This window comes from Vombatus ursinus, unplaced genomic scaffold (assembly GCF_900497805.2).
Source record: "Vombatus ursinus unplaced genomic scaffold, bare-nosed wombat genome assembly UNPS02014807.1, whole genome shotgun sequence".
Taxonomy (NCBI): domain Eukaryota; kingdom Metazoa; phylum Chordata; class Mammalia; order Diprotodontia; family Vombatidae; genus Vombatus; species Vombatus ursinus.
The window spans coordinates 56626642-56635774 of NW_020954585.1; positions in this window are offsets into that span (position 1 = coordinate 56626642).

Here is a 9133-nt window from a genome sequence, read left to right on the forward strand (position 1 = left end):
ATGAAGCAAGGTTCTCAGTTAAGAGGATAGGGGGAGATGGAGCCATGGGAAATTTGAGGAGTAAAGAAAAGGTTTGGAAGAACTGCTAAAATGCAGCGTAGCAGAATAGATAAAGCCAAACTCAGAGTCAGGAAGACATAGGGTCCAGTTCTGCCTTTAATATATACCTTTGTGATCACGGGCAAATCACTTAAACCGTTAGTAATCAGTGTCAGCTCTCTAAGACAACAAATTACAGACGAGTGGCTGATTTGCATTGATGAAAGGAATTTCCATGTCAGCTGTTCTCTGCACACATGCCCACAAGCATGCATGCATGTGTGTGAGCTTGTGCATGTATGTGTGTGTTTGTGTGTGTGTGTGTGTGTGTGTGTATGTGTGTATGTATGTTTGAGGGTGGATTGGGGGGCTGGAACACAGGTCTCCTGACTCCCAGGGCAATGTTCTTTCTACCCCAGTACCCTAATAAACTGCTTCTTTTTGTTAAAATATTACAGTACATTCCTTAAAGAAATATTGAAATTGTAATACATTTTCTTCCCTGTGAAGAGAAAAGGGGATCTTTCATCACATTAACCCTAACATCAAACAGAGCTTGTAAACTTTGTGATATATCTGTGTAAAAATTTCTAATGATAGCTAACATTCATAAAGTATTTTAAGGTTTGCAAAACACTTTCAAATATTATCTCCTTTTGTCATCACAACCACTCTCGATGGGAGATGCTGTTAATCTCATTTTACAGACAGAGAAACCAAGGTAGACAAAGGTTGTGATTGTCTATGGTCCCACAACTGGTACGTGTCTGAGACCAGATGTGAACTCAGTTCTTCTTGACTTCAGGCACCTCATTTCTATCATGTTTGTGTGTTTCAAGTAGTACTTAGAGAGGAGTAGTAGTAGTAGTGGTGGTGGTAGTAAGAATGAGGAGAAAGTGGAAGAAGAGGGAGAGAGGGAGAAGAAGAAGGAAGAAAAGAAGGAGGAAAAGAAGAAAGAAATGGAGGAGGTGGAAGATAAAGAAAAAGGACGAGGAGGAGGAGAAGAAGGAGAAAGAGGAGAAGAAGAAGGAGAAGAAGAAGGAGAAGAAGAAGAAGAAGAAGAAGAAGAAGAAGAAGAAGAAAAGAAGACGAAGAAGAAGAAAAGAAGAAGGAGGGGGAGGAGGAGGAGAAGGAGGAGGAGGGAGAGGAAGAAGAAAGAAATAAAAGGAAAGAAAGAAGAGGAGGAAAAATTGGTATAGTACCTGGGGCAATCTCTGCTCCCCCTTGCATAAATTTAGTTGAGCGTTGAGAGGCTGGGGCACCTCCACTCAACAATGTGGCACCAAACCAAAAATTTATCATGGAGGCCCAGTGAAGAGCTGCATGCATGTTTTATGAGGGTTGGCCTAACTAAGTTCAAAAAGACACATCACTGGCTTGGCTTCAAAGTGATGAATAGTTTAGCCTAAATGTCTCTCAAAAACCTTCTAGTAAGTTGTGATGATCAGAGTCAGTGGAGGGAATATTCTCATCAATGAAATCACAGACCCTTGAAGTATTAAAGCAAATATTCTTTCTAATAAGCCCATCATTATTTCCTATTATTCAGTGACATAGATGTAATTTTCTGTTCCCATGTCCCAGTGCCTCAGCGATGAACATAATTTTAAGCATGCTGAAATAATGAAAAAGAACAAAACAGAGTTAAATCAAAAGAGATTATGATCTATTCTAAACCTAAAGGAAAATGCACCACCACCACTAACCCACCCCCATCAATGAGAGCATTTTTGGATAATTTATAGAAGAGATGCAATAGACACCAGCTTCAATTTATCCTTTACCATGATGGGCAGTTAGGAATAATCACTTCTCTATTAACTTCAATTTCTTTCCTGATAATGTGGGATGATATTCTTTATTTCAGATTCTTTAGAAAGATTGTAAAATATAACTATCCGTCTGTTCAATGTATTTTTTTAATTCAATAAACAAACATTTATTTAGCATTAACTCTGTATAAGACTCTACCTCTAGTTACAATTCAGAAGAAGAAAATCAGGCACAAAACAACAGAAGGGTCTGGCGGCCTGTGATATGTCCCTTACCAAGATGTTAGTGTGGTATCAGAATCATTAAGAGTCACAGAATCACGAGTAGAACCCAGATGTCTTGATTCTAGATTTGATGCTTTAACTATTTAATAGCAAACAAGTCACATCACCGCTCTGGGTCTCAGCTTCTTCATCTCTCAAGTGACTCAGTAGATTATAGCCAAGGTAACATCATTAAACTGCCCAGATGTTAAATACCATCACACCTGAAAGTGGGAACCCTTTTCAGTAGCACACATACTGTTTCTCTTTTCTTTTAGTTTTTTTTTCTTTATTTCTTCTTCCTTCCTTCCTTCCTTCTTCTCTTCCTCCCTATTCCTCCCTCTTTCATTCCTTCCTTTTTTCTTTCTCTTTTTCTTCCTTCCTTCCTTCTCTTTTTCTTCCTTCCTTCTTTCCTTTTCTTCCTCCCTTCTCTTCTTATTTTTCCTTCTGCATTATTTCCTAAAACTGGGGTTGGACTTTAAGCACAAGGGGAAGGAATAATATGTTTTGTTTTTTGCTGTTATTATTAACGTATGGGCTCTGAGAATTGCCTAGAGTTCTGAGGGTTAAATGACTTTCTCCCCACCCCACCACTTAAAAAAAATTAAATTGTCACCCCCATTACCTTCATTACTACTGAGAAAAGAAGGAAGGAAGGAAGGAAGGGAAGATGGAAGGAAGGAAGGAAGGAAGGAAAGAGAAAAGGAAGGGAGGGAAAAAGGAAAGAGGAAAGAAAGAAAGAAGGAAAGGAGGGAGGGAAGAAAGATCTAAATAAATACTTTCTAGGCTGGCAAAAACAGATTCCCATATTGACCATGTCTGAAAATGTATGTCTCTTTCTGAGTTTTAAGTTCATTACCTCTCTGTCAGGAGGGGAATGGTTTGTTTCATCTTCATTCTTTTGAACTCATGGTTTATTATTGCATTGATCAGAGTTCTAAAGTCTTTCAAAGTTAAATGACTTTCACACAGTGTGTGTCTGAGTCTTTGACTCAGAGGGGACTCTATAATCATTATACCAAGTTGCCACTTGCTTATATAGTTCACAATTATGTGACAGTTTACAGTTTGCAAAGTAGTTTCCTCCCAATCATTCTCTGATATAGTACATCCCCCTTCATTTTTACAAATAAGTACATTTACTGTGGAGGGTGAGGATGGATGGTGGAGAGCTCAATCTTTTCTTATACTTTTTCAAGATTAGACCTTCCTGCCTTTCTAGGGGAGTAAGAACAGACTCAAAAGAATTGTTAAAAAGAGAGGCATAAAAACATTATTGTTGTTTCCTATAAATCCTTTTAGCTGTCATTACTTACTAAATCATAGGGAATAGGAAGTAACTTATTTCTTACTACATTAATTTAATTCATTGCTATCTGTTAAATTTTAGTCTTAGTAACCAATCATTTTAAAACAACATTTACAAAGGAAATAATTAGGTCTTTAAATGCAGCTTTATAACACCAGTCTTTGAAATATAGTTGCTGGAAGTGAGAAGTGGCAGCAAGCCTGGGAAGGAGAGAGGGACTTGAGTCATTACTCTTTTCAGTGGGGACTTACCGCAAAACAGCTAGGTGAGTGGATATTCCTAGGCCTAGTTTCAATTATTAGCCTCCAAACAGCAAGGCATGTGAAAATAAAGTAAAAGAACAACAGCAAAATGGTGAGGGGTGGGGAAGAGGAAGAATTCTCATAAGCAAACTTGGCAGAAAAAAATCAGGGAGTCTGAAATAATAAGTAAGCCCAAATGAAAAAAAAAAGAAGATATATAATGGTATTAAAGAAAGTATGAAAAATTTGTCATAAGAAGGAGTAGTACAATAGAAATAACTGGGCCCACACTAAGAACTCCCATCATGACTTAGAAGTTTAATAAAAGAATTCAAGATGATCTAAGGAATAAAATCAAACTTTTAAAGAAAAGTCAGAAAAATGAATGGAGTAAAAAATAATTTGAAAATATGAATGATATACAGCACATTTTGAAAAGGATAAACATATATAGAACATATGACTTAAGAATATAAAAAGGAATAATAAAGAAGCAAAATTGAAAGTGCACAAATTCTATATAAAATTGACCTTAAGCAATTGACCTTAATATAGAACTTGACTAGAGAATATTAGAATTTTTGGCTTCCAGAAGAACATATGGTGAAATAAATGATCCAAAAGTAATATTTCAAAAAATAATAAGAGACATTTTTTCCCAGAAGCATTGACATTAGGAAGCAAATAGAAATTTCATAAAACCCCACAAAATGCTTTCAGAGAGGAACTTGATATTTAACTCACCCAGATATGTAGTCATCAACATCCAACATCAACATTGACTTTGAGGTCAAAGAAAACTCCTGCAATTTCCTAGGAGAAAACAATTCCTATATCAAGAAATGTAAGTTCAAATTGACCAATGCTATCTGCTTATGATAATTTTTTTTTAAAAGACTGGAATATGACATAGAAAAAACCTTACTCTAAAAAGTAACATTCTTCAAAATTTAGCATATTTTTACATGAAAAAGATGGACTTTCAACAAAATTGAAAACTTGTAATCATTTCTCCTGAAAAAGCTAGATAAGTAAGACCTTTGTAATGTAATGCTCAAGTTTAAAAGTATATTAATATTAGTTGAATTGAAATGAAGATATTAAGAATAAACAAGCTATATGAGATGAAAGGCTAGGTAATATGATTCATTGTTTATATAATGCAACAAGGAGTTTAGACCTTGTCCCTCAGAAGTCCCTTCTTGTCTAAGGGTCACTGAAAGAGTAAAGAGAGAACAAATGACTTAATTCCATGAATAATGATATAACAGAAGTATCTTAATGGAAAGAAAGAGAGAGAGAGATTAGATAAAGTGCCTTGATATTAATTGAAATTGGGGCAGCCCATGTGAAGTTCCTTCAAATAAAGAGGTCAGTGAAACATACTTTCTTTGAACTCTATAAAAAAATGTAAAAAGGATTATATTAGTAAAATAAAGTCAAAGGGTTTGAGGCTGGGTTGAGTAAAGGAGTGAAAGGAGTTTTTTTTTTGACAAAGTGTATACAAGGATTGGATTTATTAAAAGGAAAGAAGGGCTAATACCTGGGTCTGATACAGGTACACACACCCACTCACACCCCCCCCCCCCACACACACACAGAGACAGAGACAGAGACAAAGATAGAGAACCCATCCATCCATCTATCTGTTGCTGGACTTGGAGAAAAAAGGTGTGTAGGGCTTTGGGAAGAAAAGATCCTGAGATTGCTATTTCATTAAAAAAAAAAACAAAGAGAGAGGAAGGAACAGAATAAAGTTATGGGTCCACTCATGCATATGTGAAAGGGCATAGATCACAATTCAATAAAAGAGACTGAAAAAAAACAAACCAAACCAAGGTAGTCAGTCAACTGAAAGAGAAAGAGGAGAAAACAGTATCGTACCAATTCAAGGAGTCAAAAGTACTTGGAAGAGGGGGGTTGTCCACATTGTCCAGTTCTGCAGAGATATCAAGAAGGATTAAGAAGAAGCCATTGGATTTGGCAATTAAGAAATCACTGGGTATACACTAAACTTCTTGATAAAATCAAAGACCTAGAAACAAAGCAGATATCAATTGATAGCAGATCAAACAAATTATGGAAAGTGAATGGAATGAAAACTGAATATGAAGAATACAGATAAGGTTGGGTGTATATGAACTGGTGAAAAGTAAAGTAAGTAGAATAAAGAAAACAATGTGTACAATAAGGCAAATGGAAAGAATGCCACCAACAAAAATATTGAACTGAATTTTCTTTTTTATTCTTTTTTATAATAGATTGCTTTTCTCTGGGTGGGATAGAGATAAGTGTGTGTGTGTGTATGTGTGTGTGTGTGTACATACATACATATGCATAAAGCTGCAGGCAGCTTTAAATACTTTTTAGTATTGTTATCTATATGTGACAGATGAAGAAACTGTGGCCCAGGAAGTTAATTGAATGTTAGAACTTGAATGTTAGAACTAGAGCTGACTCTCAGGTCTTCTGGCTCCCAAGCCAGGGTGTGTTCCAATACGCCACAATGAGTACAGCTGGGACATAGTTACTTTGTATTAAGGAATGAATAATTTTTCTGCAGCCTTTGATTATCCAGCTAAAAGAGCTGATCAGCAAGATAATATTTTCTTCTTACTTACTATTTCCATTAATGATGCCAACTGTCCTCCTATCTTGGAGCATTAAACTGTTGAGAATTAACATGTGATTTGTATATTTTTCTGTATAAAATGGAATTCATGGAATAGCTGTTTAGAAGAATATGTAACAAACATATGTATACACATGAAATTGCAATATCACAAAATATTCAAAATTACAATTAAAGTCAATATTAAAATTCTTATTCACTTGACATTTAAATTAAGGAAAATTAACCTTCTTAAATCTCCCCCCCCCTTCCCTGGATGTAGAATTGTCTTTTTTTTAAAGAGATTTGAGTTCAAATCCTATTTCTGAGCCTTACTAGCTATGTGACCATGGGTAAAGAACCTAATTTCTCTTAGATAAAATTTCTTCAGTTGTAAAATAAGGACAAAAAATACCTGGGAGGCTCAAATTTGGGAGGCTCAAATTAAAAAAAAATGGTCAAACTAAGTGTCCTTTCCTTAGCTTCCATGCCTTTTGGACAGTGAAAAGCACACTGGATTTGGAATCAGATGACCTGAATTCAAATCTCAGCTCCTCTACTTGTAACTAGTATGACTATGAATAGGTGAAGGTGAGCTCTTTGGGCCTCAGGCAACAAGAAGGAAGGGACTTTAGAGGCCATCCACTTCATTTTACAGTGAGGCCCAGAGGTTGGATGACATAACATAGAAAAAAGTGATGTGAAAACCTTAAAGTACCATATAAATGCTAATTATTATTATTAATTATTATTTTCATCTGAATTTTTTGACAAGCTAGCTTCTCATGGTAGCTCAGTTATCAGTAGTAAGTTTGCAAGCTCCAATTTTGTTTTTTTTTTAATTTTTAGTTTTCAACATTTCCTTCCACAAGATTTTGAGTTCCAAATTTTCACCCCATCTCGCCCCTTCCCCCACCCCAAGATGGCATGCATTCTGAATACCCCTTCCCCTAGTCTGCTTTCCCTGCTATCTCTCCCCTCTTCCTCTTCTGTTTTCCTGTGGGGCAGGATATCTATCCTGTACCCCATTTCCTGTATTTCCTATTTCCCAGTTGCGTGTGAAAACATTTTTTTTTGAATATGTGGTTTTTAAACTTTGGGTTCCAAATTTTCTCCCTTCTTCCCTCACTACCCACCCTCATTGAAAAGGCAAGCAACTCAATATTGGCTATACATGTGCAGTTATGCAAAACACTTCCATAGTAAACATGCTGTGAAAAACTAACTCTATTTCCCTTAATCCTATCCTATCCCCCATTTATTCTATTCTTTCTTTTGACTCTGTCCCTCCTCAGAAACATTTGCTTCTGATTACCCCCTTTCCCAATCTGCCCTCCTCTCTATCATCCCCCTACTCTCTTGTCCCCTTCCCCTCCTATTTTCCTGTAGGGTAAGAAAGATTTCCATATCCAATTGAGTGTGTATGTTATACCCTCCTTAAATCAAATCCTATGAGAATAAGATTCACTCATTTCCTCTCACCTTCGCCCGGTTCCTCTGCACTGTAAGAGCCTTTTCTTTTCTGTTTTTTTTTTTTTTTTGTGAGATAATTTACCCCATTCCAGCTTTCCCTTTCTCCTTCTCCTGGTAAAATCCTCTCTCACCTCTTAATTTTATTCTACAGATTGACCCCTTCATCTTCAACACCCCCTGTGCCATCTATCTATCTATCTATCTATCTATCTATCTATCTATCTATCTATCTATCTATCTATCTATCTATCTATCTATCTATCTATCCATCCATCCATCCATCCATCCATCCATCCATCCATCCATCCATCCATCCATCCATCTATCTATCTATCTATCTATCTATCTATCTATCTATCTATCTATCTATCTATATATATATATATGTATGTAAGTACATACATATAATTTTTTCCCTCCAACTACCCTAATACTGACAAAGGTTTCATGAGTTACAAATATCATCTTTCCATGCAGGAATGGAAACAGTTCAACCTTAATAAGTCTCTTACGATTTTTTTTTCCTGTTTACCTCTTCATGTTCCACTTGAGTCTTGTATTGGAAAGTCAAGTTTTCTATTCAGCTCTGGTCTTTTTATCAAGAATGCTCGAAAGTCTCTATTTCACTGAATCACCATTTTTTCCCCTGAAGAATTATATGCAGTTTTGCTGGGTAGGTGATTCTTGGTTGTAATCCTATCTCCTTTGCTCTCCAGAATATTGTATTCCATCCCTTGCAGTCCCTTAATGTAGAAGCAGCTAAATCTTGTATTATCCTGATTGTGTTCCCACAATACTTGAATTGTTTCTTTCTGGCTGCTTGTAATACTTTATCCTTGACTTGGCAACTCTGGAATTTGGCTACAATATTCCTAGGACTTTTCCTTTGGGGATCTCTTTCAGGAGGAGACTGGTGGATTCTTTCCATTTCTATTTTGCCCTCTGGTTCTAAAATATCAGGGCAGTTTTCCTTGATAATTTCTTGAAAGATGATGTCTAGGCTCTTTTTTTGATCATGGCTTTCAGATAGTCCAATAATTTTTAAATTCTCTCTCCTGGATCTATTTTCCAGGTCAGTTGTTTTTCCAATGAGATATTTCACATTGTTTTCTAATTTTTCATTCTTTTGGATTTGTTTTACAGTGTCTTGATTTTTCATAAAGTCACTAGCTTCCAATTGCTCTATTCTTTTTTTTAAGGAAGTATTATCCTCAATAATCTTTTGGACTTCCTTTTCCATTTGTCCAATTTTGCTGTTTAGGGCATTGTTCTCTTCATTGACTTTTTGGACCTCTTTTACCATTTGGGTTAGGCTATTTTTTAAGGTGTTATTTTCTTCAGTAATTTTTTGGGTCTCCTTTAGCAAGCTGTTAACTTGCTTTTCATGATTTTTTTGCATCACTCTCATTTCTCTTCCCAGTTT